At 39.8% G+C, this 17,875-nt stretch overlaps 1 protein-coding gene and 1 pseudogene across 12 annotated transcripts in view; one reads left to right on the top strand and one right to left on the bottom strand.

Annotated features, from left to right (window-relative positions):
• CELF1 (CUGBP Elav-like family member 1) overlaps positions 1-17,875 on the top strand; it is a 74,638-nt gene that overhangs the window by 3,286 nt on the left and 53,477 nt on the right. Inside the window, exon 2 of one of the 12 annotated variants that reach the window (XM_032360291.1) lies at positions 15,518-15,654. The exons of the other annotated variants lie outside the window; for them this stretch is intronic. The gene's annotated coding sequence lies outside the window, so the exon portion shown is untranslated. The remainder of the gene's footprint in view (positions 1-15,517; positions 15,655-17,875) is intronic. 12 annotated transcript variants of the gene reach the window in all.
• Positions 14,795-14,915, bottom strand: LOC116600503 (annotated as a pseudogene).

Below are 17,875 nucleotides of genomic sequence, written 5' to 3'. Positions count from 1 at the left end.
ATAATTTTAATTTATTTATTTGACAAAGAGCACAAGCAGGCGGAGTAGCAGGGAGAGGGAGAAACAGGCTCCCCACGGAGCAAGGAGCCTGATACGGGCTACATCCCAGGACCCTGGGATCATGACCTGAGCTGAAGGCAGTCACTTTAACCAGCTGAACCACCGGGGCACCCCGAGGTTGCTCTATATATGCTGGGATGGAAGAAGAGAAGGAAAGCGAGGGCAGAGATCTAACATTTATCATATGTCTACCATGTGAAAAAAAAATTTCTTTTAATAAAGATTTGGACTCTCTAAATGTGCTGAATTCTGTCTTCCTTCCCATGACTGCCACTGCAGTTTCTTTAACTTAATTTTCCTTTGAGATTGGACCTAATAAGATAAAGAGGTTAGAAGGTGATGGTATGCCTTGGAAAGGAAGGGAAGAGCTGTCATTTGGAGGCTTTAGTGAGGAAGTTGGAGAAAATAGGAACATAGTCACCACTAGTCAGGGTTCAGGGTTCTTTGAACAGATTGCTCTTTTTAAGCCATGGAATCATAGGATTTAGGTAAACTATTTCCTCAGGTTTTTTTTTTTTTTTTTTCAACAGCTTTATTGAGGTATAACTCATACACCATACAACTCAGTGGGTTTGATCTGTTATTTTATTAATTTTAAAAAATTGTGGCAAAGGCAGCTCTTTCTGCCCACACAGGTCCTATCCCTGTACTTTAATAAAACTGCCTTTTTTGCACCCCCCCATAAATAAAAAATTGTGGTAAAATATATATGACAAAAATTGGCCATTTAAACCACTTTTTATATTTTCAATTTTTTTTTTTTTTTAAAGATTTTATTTATTTATTTGACAGAGAGGAATCACAAGTAGTTGGAGAGGCAGGCAGAGAGAGAGAGAGAGAGGAGGAAGCAGGCTCCCTGCCAAGCAGAGAGCCCCATGTGGGACTCGATCCCAGGACCCTGAGATCATGACCTGAGCCGAAGGCAGCGGCTTAACCCACTGAGCCACCCAGGCGCCCCTATATTTTCAATTTTTTAAGAAGATTTTATTTATTTGACAGAAGGCAAGAGAGCACAAGCAGGATGAGCTGGAGAGGGAGAGGGAGAAGCAGGCTCCCTGGAGGGAGCCTTATGCAGGGCTCCAATAGGGCTCCATGTGGGGCTCAATCCCAGGACCCTGGGATCATGACCTGAGCTTGAGGTTCATAACAGAAGGCAGATGAGCTACCCACTCACCCTGGTGTATTTGCGTTTTTAATGTAAAAAACAACGTGAAGCTTACTCTTTTTAACTGTTTTTGAGTGTATAGTTCTGTGGCATTGAGTACATTCCCATTGAGGGGAAACATATCTTCAGAACCTTTTTTTTTTTTTTTTTTAAGATTTTATTTATTGGACAGACAAAGATCACAGGTAGGCAGAGAGGCAGGCAGAGAGAGAGGAGGAAGCAGGGTCCCTTCTGAGCAGAGAGCCCAATGCGGCACTGGATCCCAGGACTCTGGGATCATGACCTGAGCCGAAGGCAGAGGCTTTAACCCACTGAGCCACCCAGGCACCCCTCTTCAGAACCTTTTTGTCTTGAAAATCTGAAACTTTATACTCAGTTAACAATAATTCTCCTTTTTTTCCTTCCCCCAGCCCCTGGAAACCATCCATATGTTTTCTGTTTCTTTTCTTTTCTTACTTATTTTTTTAAAGATTTTATTTATTTGACAGAGAGACAGTGAGAGAGGGAATACAAGCAGGGGGAGTGGGAGAGGGGAAAGCAGGCTTCCCACCGAGCGGGGAGCCCGATGCAGAGCTGGATCCCTAGACCCTGGGATCATGACCTGAGTCGAAGGCAGAGGCTTAACAACTGAGCCATTCAGGTGGCCTTGTTTTCTGTTTCTGTGACTGCTTTTGGATACATCATAGTAAGTGGAGTTATATAGTATTGGCTTTTTGTGACTGGTTTATTTCACTTACCATAATATCTTTAAGGTTCATCCATGTCGTAGTATGTGACAGGGTTTCTATACTTTTAAAGGCTCAATAATACTAGGGCACCTGGCTGGCTCATGCGGTGAAACATGCGATTCTTGATCTTGAAGTCATCGGTTGGATCCCCATGGGTGTAGAGATTACTTATACTTACATATAGTACACCCCATATAGGTGTAGAGATCACTTAAAAAAAAATGATTGATACTCTGTTTTATGTATATACCACATTTTGTTTATCCATTCATCTCTTGATGGACATGAGTAGTTTCTACCTTTTGACTTTTGACTATTATGATGAGTGCTGCTGTGCAAGTTCAGGTATCTCTTAAAGACCCTTCTTTCGATTCTTAAAATAGCCAGAATTGAGATTGCTGGGTCATATAGTAGTTCTATTTTAAATTTTTTGAGGAACCTTCATACTGTTTTCCATAGTGGTTGCACTATTTTACAATCCCACCAATAGTGCTCAAGGGTTCCAGTATCCACATCTTTGCCAACATTTGTTTTTTTTGTGTATGTGTTTAAATAGTAATAGTAAGGGTGTGAGGTGATACTTTTTTAAATTGAAGTGTAGCTCGTGTTCAATATTATTTTAGTTTCATACGAACAATATGGTAATAGACATTTATATACTTCATTGTGATTTTGATTTACATTTCTCTTATTAATCATGTTAATTGAACATCTTTTCAAACAGTTGTTGGCTATTTGTATATTATCATTGGAAAAATACCCAAGTCCTTTGCTCATTTTTGAAATCAGGTTATATGATATTTTTGTTGAGTTGTAGTTGTTTTATATGTTGTGAATGTTGATCCTTTGTCAGATATATGATGTGAAGAAACACTTTTTGCCCATGTCTTTTCAGTGTTGATTTTGTCTTTTGTCTGTTTTTGCTTTTGTTATCTATACTTTTGGTGTCTTACCCAAGAAATCACTGCCAGGTCTAATGCTACGAAGTTTTTCTCCTATGTTCTCTTCTAGGAGTTTTATGGTTTTAGGTTTAGGTCATTTTAACTTTTTTTTTTTTTTTTTAAGATTTTTTATTTATTTATTTGACAGAGAGACATCACAAGTAGGCAGAGAGGCAGGCAGAGAGAGAGAGAGGAGGAAGCAGGCCCCCTGCCGAGCAGAGAGCCCGATGCGGGACTCCATCCCAGGACCCTGAGATCATGACCCGAGCCGAAGGCAGCGGCTTAACCCACTGAGCCACCCAGGCGCCCAACTCTTTTTTTTTTTTTTTTTTTAAGAGTGCAATTTAGTGTTACTATTTTTTTTTTAAAGGTTTTATTTATTCATTTGTCAGAGAGAGAGAGAGAACACAAACAGGCAGAGCGGCAGGCAGAGACAGAGAGAGAGAAGCAGGCCTCCCACTGAGCAAGGAGCCCGATGTGGGACTCGATCCCAGGATCCTGGGATCATGACCTGAGCCCAAGGCAGGCGCTTAACCCACTGAGCCACCCAGGCATCCCTAGTGTTACTATTTTTTAAAAAAAGTTTTCTTCATTTGAAACAATTCTTTTTTTTTTTTTTTAAAGATTTTTATTTATTTATTTGACAGAGATCACAAGTAGGCAGAGAGGCAGGCAGAGAGAGAGGAGGAAGCAAGCTCCCTGCTGAGCAGAGAGCCCAATGCAGGCCCGATCCCAGGACTCTGAGACCATGACCTGAGCTGAAGGCAGAGGCTTAACCCACTGAGCCACCCAGGCACCCCTGAAACAAAAATTCTTAACCATTAAACAATAACTCACCTTTCTGCTGTCCTTCTAGCCCCTGGTAACCTCTAAACTATCTGTCTTTATGAATTTGCCTCTTCTGATTTCACGTAATCGGAATCAGAATATTTTTCCTTTTGTGTATTACTTCACTTACATGATATTTTCAGGGTTCATCCATGTTGTAGCAGGTATCAGGATGTCATTCCTTTCTGTGGCTGAATTTCTCTGCTTTTCTGAGGTCAGGGATGTCTCTTTCATCTTTCTTTCTTTTTAAAATATTTATTTATTTATTTATTTGAGAGTGCATGAGAGACTACAAGGAGGGGGTGGGGCAAAGGGAGAAGGAAAGAGAAACAATCTCAAGCAGTGTCCTCTCTGAGCACAGAACTTGATGTAGGGCTAGATCTTAACAATCCTGAGGTCATGAACTGAGCCAAAAACCGAGAGTTGGACACTCAACTGACTGAGCCATTCGGGCGTCCTAGGGGTGTCTCTTTCATCTTGATACTTCACCCTCTCGTGGAGCTCTTTCATAAAGGCTGTTGAACTGATTAGAATTCATACTCTTCATGTGGGTTGCCAGTCACAGGGGGATGTCCACTGACATGCAGAACTCTTGAAAATTAAAACAACATCAGTGTGCTGGGGCACCTGGGTGGCTCCGTGGGTTAAGCTGCTCAGGTCATGATCTCAGAGTCCTGGGATCGAGTTCCGCATCAGGCTCTCTGCTCAGCAGGGAGCCTGCTTCCTTCTCTCTCTCTCTGCCTGCCTGTCTGCCTACTTGTGATCTCTCTCTTGTCAAATAAATAAATAAAATCTTAAAAAAAAAAAGCCTTTGCCTTCAGCACAGGTCATGATCCCAGGGTCCTGGGGTCAAACCCCACATCGGGCTCTCTGCTCAGCGGGAAGCCTGCTTCTCCACTCTGTTTCTCTGCCTGCCTCTCTGCGTACTTGTGATCTCTGTCAAATAAATAAATAAATTCTTTAAAAAAAAAAAAATCAGCGTGTGTAACAGTCTATAATGGTAACCCAAGTCATCATTTCTAATTCTAGTCTAATTACGATTTCCAGGCTTTTTTTTTTTTTAAAAAGATTATTTATTTATTTATTTGACAGACAGAGATCACAAGTAAGCAGAGAGGCAGGCAGAGAGAAAGGAGGAAGCAGGCTCCCTGCTGGGCAGAGAGCCTGACATGGGGCTCGATCCCAGGATCCTGGGATCATGACCTGAGCCGAAGGCAGAGGCTTTAACCCATTGAGCCACCCAGGTGCCCCACGATTTCCAGTCTTTGAACGTACATCATTTTCCATAATATTTTGTTGTATACAGAAAAAGTGTCACATGAACGCAGGAAGAGTAAGGAATAGCCAAATTTCTGCCTTTGCTTTATAACTTCAGTGGTTTTGTTAGGGGGTGCATTGATAACCGGGTATTCCATATTGTGTAGAGGTAGGGTTTGTTGTTGTTTAATAAACATAGCATTTAATGGCCTAGTTAAAATAAATAACTAATACTTTTAGGAAAAGAGCATTTTGAAGGTAATCATAACGCCTCCTGGTTTGTTTCATTATGAACAAAACTATTGAGTATTCTCATGCATAAAAGCCTTTATTTTTAAGTTGAGCTTCTTCTTGCCTTTTTTTTTTTTTTTTTTTGAGGTTCATAACTGATTTTGATCTGCTTATCTACTTTTTTTTCTCTTTGCTTTTTGGACTTAGCCTCCCACTCCATTTTCCTCCTCTCTAGTTATCGAGGGAATTTTAATACTAGTCCGCGGGATAGGAATGAACTGGAAGTTTTACTCAGTCAGCCATTGTCTCAAAGAACTATTACAGTCCTCACAGTGCTTAACACATGGGACTTTATTTAGTGTCAGGGAGGACATATATACTTTCTCTTCAAACAACATGAAAACATTCTTTTGTTCAAAACTGTTTTTTGATTTTTGGTTATTTTTATAGTTAGAATGTATTACGAAAGTATATTTTAGAAATATAATTTGAACCAGAGATTAAATCCAATGTAATTTTTCTGAATGGGACTTCTTTTTTATTAAAAAACTTTATTTATTTATTTATTTATTTGAGAGAGAGAGAGAGAGAGAGAGAGAGTGAGTGCATGGGGGAAGGAGCAGATGGAGAGAGACAGGCAGACTCTGTGCTGAGCAGAGCCAGATGCAGGGGGCTCGGGGCTCAAGCTCAGGACCCCAAGATCATGACCTGAGCGGAAAGCAAGAATCAGTTTAACTGACCCAGCCACCCAGGCATGCCTTTGAATGTGACTTCTCAAAAAGGCCAAGGTTGATTGCTGTTAGTGTTATCCTGTATTTACCTGCATATTTCTTCCTAGAGGTGCTATGGCATGCTGAAATGGTCAAGTAAATAGAAACAAGAAATTTGTTAAAACCTGGAAAATTAGTCTCTCCATAATTGAGATTTGATCTTTGATTTTATAGTCCTTAAAATGGAAACTTGTGGCTTGAAAGAATGATGTGATTTGAATGAGATTTATAACCATAGCCTGGGAGGGATAGGTGTAGTGTGACTTCTCTGGTCAATGACCTTTTAAAAATTAGTACCTTCACTGTGTCACCGTTAACATTTCTGGTCCTGTTTTTCTATCTTTAAACGGAGATAACAACGTGGAATGGTGATGTGAAAATTAATCGAGATAACTAATGCTTAGCACTGAGCAATGCCTGGTAAAGTGTTGATAATGTTATTTTTTTATCTGTAAAAATGGGCATATATTTATCTCATGAGTCAGTCACACAGTTCAACCAAATGAAAAACACAGTTAAAATGGTTAGCCAGGGCCATACGTAAACAGGTAGTAAGTAAGTTAGTGTTCATTTTGTTTCCCCTTTTGGGTGTATTTTGTTTCACATTTTCTTGTGCTGGCTTAAGGGATAAGATTGTTACCTAAAGTCCAATTTGTGCATCTGAAATGTTTTGCTACACAGGGCATCCTTCCCCAAAGAACCTTTGAGCTCATTGTTCCCTCTGGATTACTTGGGTAACGTGGTTTCCTAGATTCATCTTCACTGTATTTCTCACATGAGAATCTGTTGATAGGACTCTCCTATGTTCATAGAAAACTTGAAGAATACAGGTGAGAATATTACTGGATCTGTAATAGGATCACCTGGGTCTCTTTCTAATTAGGTAACTAGTTTTAGGCATGGAGGGAGAGAAAGCGGGCTCTAATATTTAGAGTAGTAATGTAGATCAAAGAGTTAATTATAATCAGTTTAGTTGTTTGCTTTGTAAACTGTTGTAGGGAGAATCCTTATTTGAGCTTTGTAATTTGATAAAGACCAATTACTTGATGAGTTCTTGGTAATTGTAACTTTGTCCTTATCATGAAATTGGCTTTTAAAAAAATTTTTTTTTCTAAGATTTTATTTGATAGAGCATGAGCGAGAGCAAGTGAGAAAGAGCACAAGCAGGGGCTGGGGGCAGAGGGAGAAAGAACACTCCCTGAGCCCAGTGCCTGACTGGGCTCCCAGGACTCTAGGATTGCTTGACCTGAGCTGAAGGCAGGCATTTAATGGATTTACCCACCCAGGGGCTCCTAAAGTGTCTCTCCCCCCCCCCCAATTAAAGATTTTGTTTATTTATTTATTTGACAGAGAGAGCACTCCAAAGAGGGAACACAAGCAGGGGCGGTGGGAGAGGGGGAAGCAGGCTCCCTACCGAGTAGGGAGCCCATGTGGGGCTTGATCGCAGGACCCTCAGATCATGACCTGAGCTGAAGGTAGATGCCTAACCGCTGAGCCACCCAGGTGCCCCTTAAAATGTCTTTATTTTTTTATTTTTAAAAAGATTTTATTTATTTATTTGACAGAGAGAGATCACAAGTAGGCAGAGAGGCAGGCAGAGAGAGAGAGAGATGCGGGACTCGATCCCGGGACCCCGAGATCATGACCTGAGCCGAAGGCAGCGGCTTAACCCACTGAGCCACCCAGGTGCCCCTTAAAATGTCTTTAAAGTAGAGGTTTCCTTACAGGATTAATCAGCAGAACTATTATATAGTTTCTAATTTCTGCTGTGTAATGGAGGCTGTGTGTGTATATGTTCATTTTAAACTTACTTGAATTCCAGAACTGTAAAATTTTTCAAGAATGTTTTATATGTGTCATAAAATTCATATTGACTTAACATTTTTTCTGCTAAGGATTCTCCCGAAAATTTTATCTGCTAGGCCAGAGGGATAAATATCAAAAATTTTTGAGGCATTGGGGCATGGGTGTTTTTTTTTTTTTTCCTTCAGACTGACCATTGTTTTATCCTTTTTTTTTTTTTTTTTTTTTTTTTTTTTTTTTTTTTAAAGAGAGATCACGAGTAGGCAGAGAGGCAGGCAGAGAGAGAGAGAGGAGGAAGCAGGCTCCTGCTGAGCAGAGAGCCCGATGCGGGACTCAATCCCAGGACCCTGAGATCATGACCTGAGCTGAAGGCAGCGGCTCAACCCACTGAGCCACCCAGGCGCCCTTTATCCTTTTTTTTAAAGTAAGCTCTATACCTCTTGTGGGGCTTGAACTCACAACCCTGAGATCAAGAGTCCCATGCTCTACTGACTGAGCCAGCCAGATGCCCCTGATTGTTTTAAAAAAATTTTTTATACAGAGAACATGGATTTTGTAAATATAAAAAGTAACATTAAAATTAGAAATTTTTTTCCCCTCAAGGGATGAGAAAACCTAGTTAGGGGAAACTGTGAGTACTGCATAAGTTATTTCAGTTTCTAAAATGATGAAAGCATTTTATATCTTAGAACTTTGTGAAGTTCTGGTGGAACCCTCTAGCAGCTGACCTCTCCACTTTAAGGGAAATAGACTCACTTTCAGAACAGCTTTTGAATTGTAATATTTTGATTTTTCTTTTCTTCCACTTAGAAAATAATGGCAGCAAATACAAGGAAAAATGGTGAGCTCTAGTTCAGAGACTACAGCGAGATCTGATGGATCTCACTTAATTACTTTGGAATGTGTTCATAGGTACAGAGTGGCTTTAGAAGGAACTGTTCACTAACTCTCTGACCTCCGTGGACTGCCAACTCTTCTTTTAACAGCTGTGTTCAGCTTTGACAAAATGGAGTTGAATATCACTTTTGCCCCATGTTGAAACTCCACTGATAGTTTATTTTCAAGTTGGGAAATGTCTTTCGTTTGGGGATTATACAAAATGAAGTTTTTTGGTTCCAAAGCTGTTTAATTTTAGAGTGTTACACTTTTAATTTTGGAAGGTCAGTAGTCTCCATTTACATGACATTGCTACTCTTCAGCAAAAGAATCACTAAATTAGAAACTGTCACCACTTTCTCATTGTTCTTTTACCTTTTTTTTTTTTCCTGTGAGATTGAAGCAAGCTGTCACTGAGACTGGGGGAATGTGTGATATTTGGGCGATAATGTGGGGTAACTAAGAGTCTACGTCTTTTAAGTTTTTGCTAGCTTGTTTTGTACAGTTAATTTACTGTAGGCTTTTGCCAGTTTCTTTGTGCTTGTAGCTTTTGTGTGTGGAAAACTTTCCTCTTTTCCTCCAGTCCCCTCCCCCCACACTACTATCACATAGCTTGGCTACTATTTCTTTCCTGCATGATTTCTGTTTGTGTGATGCTGCCAGGTTGCTAGATTGGTGGGATATTACTAGTGAGAAACACCTCTGTCTCCTGTTGGCCGCCTGCCTGATTCTGAATGCTGCTGTCTGAGCAAGAATATTAGGGGTCTAGAGAGTGAAAGGAAGTCAGGGTAGTGGTGACAAGCAACTTGAAAATGTTTAACTGACATCATCAGCTAGCTGGTTATTAACTGCATATTGAAGCAATACTGTGTTGTCATCATATAGTCCCTTTAAGCCTTAGAGCAGGTTTTTCAACAAGGATGTTTCACTGGAGGTTGTTTATGTGGTAAAATACTATTCCTTAAGTCCGTAGTTCTTAGATGGCTAGAGCAAGAGGAGTAAGCATTGTATTTTTCTTTTGTCAGCCCTTCCCTGCTCATGGTCCAATTTCTGTTTGTCATTTAGTGCACAGTTTCTCATGAAGCTTTTTCTATCCATCCATTCCAATACTGTATCGTAGGATATTATTTAGCATTTACTAGACACATTTTTTCGTTTCAGCAAGATTTTTAAGCTTTTTTGAGCATGGAGATTGCTTTACTGCTTAGTGTATTATATAACTTAAAAAAATTTTTTTAAAGATTTTATTTATTCATCTGTCAGAGCACAAGCAGAGGAGCGGCAGGCAGAGGGAGAAGCAGGCTTCCCGCTGAGGAAGCAACCTGATGTGGGACTCGATCCTGCCTAAGACCATTGGATCATGACTTGAGCTGAAGGCATTCGCTAAACCAACTGAGCCACCATGGTGTACCCAAAAAAAAATTTTTTTAAGTATGCTTTAGGCCTAATGTGGGGCTTGAACTCACGACCCTGAGATCAAGAGTCACATGCTTTCCTGACTGAGCCAGCCAGACACCTTGTGTATTATATAACATTGGAGGAGTTAGGCACACAGTCCCTACACTGATTATGCTCTGTGACCTAACCCTTCTTGTAACAGCTTATTGGACCAGAGGTAGATGCTTAACTCAAGCAGGGCAAATCCATTCTCCTAGGAATTTGAGGTTATGACTGAGATTTAAGTCTGTCAGTCTGTCTGTTTTGTTTTTTTTTTTTTTTTAAGATTTTATTTATTTATTTGAGAGAGAGAACACAAGCAGGGAGGAGGGCCAGAGGGAGCCCAGTACAGGGGGCTCCATCCCAGAACCCTGGGATCATGACCTGAGCCAAAGGCAGATGCTTAACCATGTGAGCCAGCCAGGCACCCTGAGATTTAAGTCTTTAGAGAACAAACAGATAACCTAAAAGCATAGAACATGAAACATAGGGGCGCCTGGGTGGCTCAGTGGGTTAAAGTCTCTGCCTTCGGCTCAGGTCATGATCCCAGGGTCCTGGGATGGAGGCCCGCATCGGGCTCTCTGCTCAGCGGGGAGCCTGCTTCCCCCCTCTCTCTCTGCCTGCCTCTCTGCCTACTTTTGGTCTCTCTCTGTCCAATAAAAATAAATAAAATCTTTAAATCAAAAACAAAAACATGAAACATAATCATGTGTCAGGAAGCAGTGAAAGCAGTGAAGGCCAGTCTGCAAGGAGGGATAATTAAGTAGATTCATCCTGAAAGAAGTATAGATGAGAAATGCACTTCTGGAGAGAAAGGCAGCCATCCGCATGCAGACTAGAAACCTCAGTGCTTAAACCCTTCCCAAGTATGGCCTGTTGTACTTTCTGCCTTTGGATGCTTTGAGATACTCTGGTATCCTTTCAATTAATTCTTTTTTTTTTTTTTTTTTTTTTTTCTTAGACTAGGTTGAAGGTTTCTCTTAGTTACAACCAAAAGCTTTGAAAAGAGTATAGAGCTCTATCTAACATTTCTTAAATTCATTTGAATTTTACAGGCCTAGGATCATGGTCATGGCTCTTTGGAAGATTGCCCTTTTTCCCCAGTATGCGTCCCCCACCCCCTGTACTCCCTTAGGCTGCTTGAGGGCTTGGCTCCTCTGTCTGTGGTATAGATTTCCACCTATGTTGTAGCTTTTGGTTTATAGAGCGCTCTCTGGTGCTTTGCCAAATCAAGATTAAGATTTTCTTTTTACATGTTTTAAATGATTGTTTAGTTTATTTAGTTTCTTTGCTTAGATTATTCATTTTTTTCAGCATATATGACTGATAATAAAATAATAAAATAGGTACTTAATAAAATAGGTACTTTTAGGTGAGTCATCATTTTAAAATAATTTTTTGTGAGGCATATGGATTAAGTTCTTTTCTAGTTGAGTAACACGTTTGTTTTAGTTCCTGATTGTTTCCTCTTAAAGAAAGTTGATGGACTTGAATGGGATACAATAATGTGAGTTGAATGGCAGTTGAGACTTTAAACAAAGGGTAATGGTGAGTGGCTGTGTGCCCAGTTGATGGCGTCTGTCTGGTCTGGGCTCAGTTAGTAACTTGATGAATGATCTGGAATAGGAGCATCACAGTGGTGTTTTTCTCTTTGAGAAATGTTAAAGAGGGAGAGAGGGAAGCTCTGGGAAAGATCTTAAGTTTAAGGCTTCTAATTTTTTTCTTCCTGTGATCATTTGGTGTTTATTAAGTTGAAGGACTTTGTTCCAGAAAAATGTAAAAGTTACCTGTGATGTTAAGGAACAGGAATTAAGAGACTAGAGACAGCTTTGAAATGTGGGTTAGCATACAGCCAGGAAGGAGTGAATTTGCAGGGTAGAAAGAACTGGAAGACATTATTTCACAGTGGAGGCCAACTGAATTGTTGTGACTGTGTACCTAACCAGTATTGCCCCTTCATGGAGTGCATGTGTGATATTGAGCTTAATGCTCTGCAGAGAGGAAGTTTTATTGTCCTCAGTGGTATTGGACCCTTGGATAAAGTAGAGACTTGATAAATACTTTTTAAATATTCCATATTTGGTTGAATGGCACTTTAATTTGTTTTGAGACCGTTCAATACGGAGGAATAGGGACTCCTGGGTGGCTCAGTTGGTTGGACGACTGCCTTCGGCTCAGGTCATGATCCTGGAGTCCCGGGATCGAGTCCTGCATCGGACTCCCAGCTCCATGGGGAGTCTGCTTCTCTCTCTGACCTTCTCCTCGTTCATGCTCTCTCTCGCTGTCTCTCTCTCAAGTAAATAAATAAAATCTTTAAAAAAAAAGTACGGAGGAATAGGAAGAAAATCTTTTGAAATTGTAATTCTAAGAATTTTGTTTGTTCACATCATTGTCTTTTGAAGATAATCAGTACTTCAAGGAGTTTTCTGGAAAAAATGTAAGCAGCTTCCCATTGAAAGACATTAAGTTGGTAAGATTTGTACTGTACAGGCCTTTGTGTACCTCTGTAATCTTGAAACCTCATATTGTATATTGGCTGAAAAAAATCAGAAGGCTCTTAGACAATCCTGATTCTGGCTGTTTTCTCTAGCTCCAGAGAATAAGAAAAGGGGAATCTGATACTGCTGGCAGCCTGTGCTCTCTTGCTTTTCTGGGCCAAGAAATGCATTTAAAAATAAAATCAAGGAAATTGTAAACCAGTAGTAAAAATGAATAAAGCACCCAGGAGTTTGCTTCCTCTCATGTCCTGTGGCCTGAGTCTCTCTTTTTTCAAGCCTTTAGGCTGGTATTAAACTGATACGGCAAAACCGTGCTCTGGCTTTGTCCTTCTGTACTTCCCCTTTAAGATTTACGGGAAATAATCATGGAAAGACACCATGTTTATTATTTATTTGTTTTTATCATATACTGTTTCTGTTTAATACCCTCTGGATACATTTACAAGTGCAATTAAAAAAAAAAAAAAGCCTGCACACTTCTTTATTGAAATCCAGTGCTATTTTTATTTATTAATGTTCATTTGTCTGGTGTAACTTTGCTCTGGCCTAAGTAAAACCTAGAGAAAGACTTGCTTCTGTTCCAGTAAGCATACAACTTAGAAAAATGTTTTCTTTTGAATTCTGACTGCTCCGACTTCTATGAACAAACCAGATCCACAGATCAGTTTGTAAACGATCTGTTTTCTTAAGGTATCTTCTAACAGAATGGGTCTCAGTGGAAGCTGAGTGGCAGCACACATTTAGCTGGGAGTAGCAGTTCATCTCCCTGACATATATCCCCTTTGTCCACACACAGCAGTTTTGGAGGCATGCTTGGAAGTTAAATGTACACTTCTCTGTTCTGGTCCAGTTTGTCTTCTTTAATCCATTTTACTTACTACATTTTGTATGCTGATGTATTTCTAATATAATCATATAGAAACTTGCTTTGGAGAACTCTGAAGTCTTGATGGGAGAAATTCTAAATATATTGTAAGCAAAATGGTGATCTTGAAAGAAATAGCATACATAGGTCACTGAAACTGTTGAGTCTGTATTTGTTTTGTGAATGGGGGAAGGTTAAGACTTGAATATATTGAATATATTTAATTCTTTTGCAAGAGAGTCACTAAACAGTTTCTAATACTTCTTCAACATTGTATACTACATGATAATATTTCTTGAAGGTAGCTTGCTGAAGAAAAATTCAATCAAGCTTTCTGAATTGCCAGATCCAGAACATCAAAAAATGCTTTGGACACCCCCCCCCCCCCAAAAAAAAGCCTGCTGGATCCACCCCCAGGAATCCTAGTGGGTCCCCATGGTAACAGCCTCCTTGCTTACAACTTGTCACTGTGTAACTGTCACTGGAGTTCAGAGAAAAGCCAGTATATCAAGAACTGTGTGGCATTAACTACTCCTTGATAAAATGCTCTTGCACATTTGAAAGGAGACAGAAATAGACAGTTAAAGGTTTTCATTTTTGTGTTCCATTAATTAGATGCTTTAAAAAGCTGCCTAATTATGGTAAGGTGCAGCAGTGGAAAGGTGGGCAGGCATAGGAGGAAGCCATAGGCTCAGAAGGTTAGAATCTTTAGAGATTTTTCTTCTCTAATCCTTTCATTTTGCAAATGAGGTAAGTGAAATGCCTTACTTAGGTTCATAGAAAAGCGGAAGCAAGACTCCAGCCCAGGCCTTCTAAATTTTCCAGCATAATGTTCTCTTGTCTCTACTCACACCTTGAGTTTACTATGTCTCTACTTTTCATAAATGAAATCTCAATTTCTGAGGTAAGGAAAGGACCTTAGAGTTTATGCAGAGAAACTTTCTACCCAGCAAAGGAGTCCCTTCTGCACCCTCTTGGGCAGGCAGCCTCTGCCTCTTCCCTCAGGTGTGGTTATATCTTGAGTTAGCAAGAACCCCACTGCCTGAGTTCAGAGAAGATAGTTTTATGTGGGAAATTTTAAAGCTTATATGCTTTATTTTTCTCCTCTAATAAAATAGCAGTTAAAAACCAGACCTGAATGTTTTTCATTAACCTCTTTAGCTCCATTTAAGTCTTGCTTGTCAGTCGTGACAAGGCAGATAATTCTTTAAAAGAATTATGTCCTGCCTAAACCCTACAACTTTGAAAAGGCAATGCCATATTTGGAACAAGCTTATCTTCTAAGGGGTGGAAGGGAAGAGATTGATAAATACTATATTCAGCTTAAAGTATTTTATAAGATGCTAAATAAGATGAAATTGATTATAAGCTAGAGTATCCAAAGAGGCCTCAATATATTTTAAACTGATAAGAACAGATACTACACTTGATCTTAGCCAAAAGGCCGAGAAGCGATGCCTCAATATATTTTAAAAGCAAAATTAAAGCCAAATAGGCAAGTGGGTTTGTATTTTTGTGGTGCATTTATGAATGCTTTTGTATAGAGTAGGTTCATTTACATATAAAGTGAGTTTTGGGTTCCGAACCAACATTTTTAAAGCAATTATTAATCACGTATGCCAAAAAAGCAGTTTCTGGTCTGTTTTTTGGCTGTTCTGTTGCTTAGTATGCCAGTCATCAAATGCCTTTGTCAGAGAGGGTTAGAGCTTTTATTTCACTTCTCCTCTTTCACAATTGCTTGAAAGGTAGTACATCTAAGATTATAAACTTCAGGGGTGCCTAGCTGCCTTAGGCGGTGGAGCACGTGACTCTTGATCTTGGGGTCATTAGTTCAAGCACCACGTTGAGCTGTAGAGCCTACTTAAAAAAAAATTATTAGCCTGAGAATTTTTTTTTTTTTTTAAATACCTTTTAAGAAAAGCACACTTGCATATTTTCTAAGATATACAGAAATGTTTTCAGTTTCTCAAAACACAGATATTTTTTCCTCGAAGAATTTACCATACCTAAAAATGGAGAATTTGGCTCCAAGATTAACTTTTCTTTTTGTCTTACCAGAAAATTAAAGTGAAAATGCTGTTGGCAGTCTTTTGCTGTCTTGACTTCAACACAGTAGAGAATGCTATAATGAAAATGTGGCTGAGTTTTTAATATTCTGGAATTTCATGACCACCAGCACTTGTTGTGCAGCCAAGGTAATTAAGGTAATCAAATATTTTAGTCATTAGTAGGTATGGCCTGGCTCTTAAAAGAAATCTCTGATCCTAACTTTATGCCCTGTGCCCTTTTCCTTTTTATTCTAAAAACATACTTAGTTATTCTGGCTCTTAATTTGACCAGTGAATTTTTCGCACAAAAGTTCATTTGCAAAATTTTTCTTGATGAGAAAATATGCCAAATTATAGTGTAATGAAAGAAATTGTTAGACTTCATATTGACAGGGGAGGGAGGAGAGACAGACCGGTGGGATGGAAGAAGAGAGATATGGTTGCATCCTTACCATTTGGTGGACAAGAAAACTTGGGGTGTTAGGAACTTCACAGAGAAGAGTAACTTAGTTAGGTCATCCATCTATTAAGTATTAGCACAATGCTGGTCTACCAGTCCACACTGCAGATGCTGTGCTCTTTTCCTGTACTCTTAATTTTTTTATTTTTAAAGATTTTATTTATTTATTTGACACATAGAGAGAGAGCACAAGCAGAGAGAGTGGCAGGCAGAGGGAGAGGGAGAAGCAGGTTCCCTGCTGAACAGGGAGCCCAATGCAGGGCTCTATCTCAGGACATGACCTGAGCTGAAGGCAGATGCTTAATAGGCTGAGTCACCCCCCCTCCCCCCGCACCCCTTCCTGTGCTTTTCTTACTTGTTGAGGCCCAGTCTCATAGCAATAATGAAATTATTTTTGTAGCCACTCCTTTTCAATGTGGTAGTATAATTTTTAACCATTAAATCAATGTTGTAAATTCAGTATCTCATTCTAGAAGTTCTTAGGTTGAGAGAGTTATGAAAGTGGACACATCTATTAACTGCCCTGATGTAAGGTATTTTTTTGTGTACCTTAACTAAACTGTTTACCTGTTTCTTTACCAAAAAATAGGAGTAATTTACCCGTAACAGAAGTGGCATGGAAATGTGATTTTAATGTAGGTAGCATTCACAGCATCCTCAAGTCTTTCTAAGGAAATGCATGGATCATACTGAAGTTCCTATTGGCAGATAGGTGGAGGTAACCCTCTTATGGGTCATTTAAGAGATCAGAAAAGTGGATGTTACAGCTTTATTTGGTTCCCTGGTGAGACATGATGTGACATTAAAGATTGTCATCTCCTCCCACCACCCCCTTTTTAAAGATTTTATTTATTTACTTGAGAGACAGACAGTGAGAGAGAGCATGAACGAGGACAAGGTCAGAGAGAGAAGCAGACTCCCCATGGAGCTGGGAGTCCGATGCGGGACTCGATCCCGGGACTCCAGGATCATGACCTGAGCCGAAGGCAGTCGTCCAACCAACTGAGCCACCCAGGCGTCCCAACCACCCCCTTTTTAAAATCTAGTCATTCTCTCCCAGTTCTCATGCCCTGCAGCCATCCTTTTGGCTCTGATAATTACTTGATTTTTTTTTTTTTTTTTAAGATTTACTTATTTGAGAGAGAGTGCAAGGGAGAGGGAGAAAGAGAATCTCAAGCAGACTCCCCATTTATTATGGAGCTCTGTATGGGGGCTTGATTTCATGACCCTGAGATCATGAACTGAGCCAAAATCAAGTTGGGTGCTCAACCGACAGAGCTATCAGGTGTCCCAGAAAATTATTTCTTGATTCTAAGCAGCCACAGTCCATGAGCTCCTTGAGAACAGAGAGAAAGAGAACCCTGGTCTCTCCAGGGGGTGTTTCAGTCAATGCCATATTTACCAAGCAGTCTGTCTGGTCTGTGACCATGTCCTCTTTTGTTTGGGCTTACATGAAAGAGTGTCCCAAATGCTATCTTGATACATATCCTCACTAGCAATCTTGTTTTTTTAAGCCTCCGTTTACAGGTTGATTCACAGTAGGGGAGTCATGTTCAGAAACTTTTTCCGATAGCCTGAATTTTCTTGTCTTTCATCTCTTTGCTTCTATTTATGTTCTCGGTACCTCTTCCTTGAGCTTGCACCTTCTGCATAGTTGACTCTATTATATCATCTTTGGGGCTGCAGAATAAAGTTGGAAGATTTTAAAGTTAAAGTTCCCAGAATAATGTAGTCGCCCACATTGCACATATGTCACATTTTGAGTTTACTAGTTAAGCCTCTAAATATGTGCTTTATATACAGTATGTGCAGTGTGATGACTTAGGTTGCCATGAGAACCTAAAAATTTTAGGCTTAAATTGTTCAGCAACAGACACATTTTCCCCTTATTGTCTTAGATGGAAGCTG

The sequence above is a fragment of the Mustela erminea genome, chromosome 9, assembly GCF_009829155.1.
Source record: "Mustela erminea isolate mMusErm1 chromosome 9, mMusErm1.Pri, whole genome shotgun sequence".
NCBI lineage: Eukaryota > Metazoa > Chordata > Mammalia > Carnivora > Mustelidae > Mustela > Mustela erminea.
Note: the sequence above shows the minus strand (reverse complement) of the source record. Positions and strands in the feature narration are given on the sequence as shown.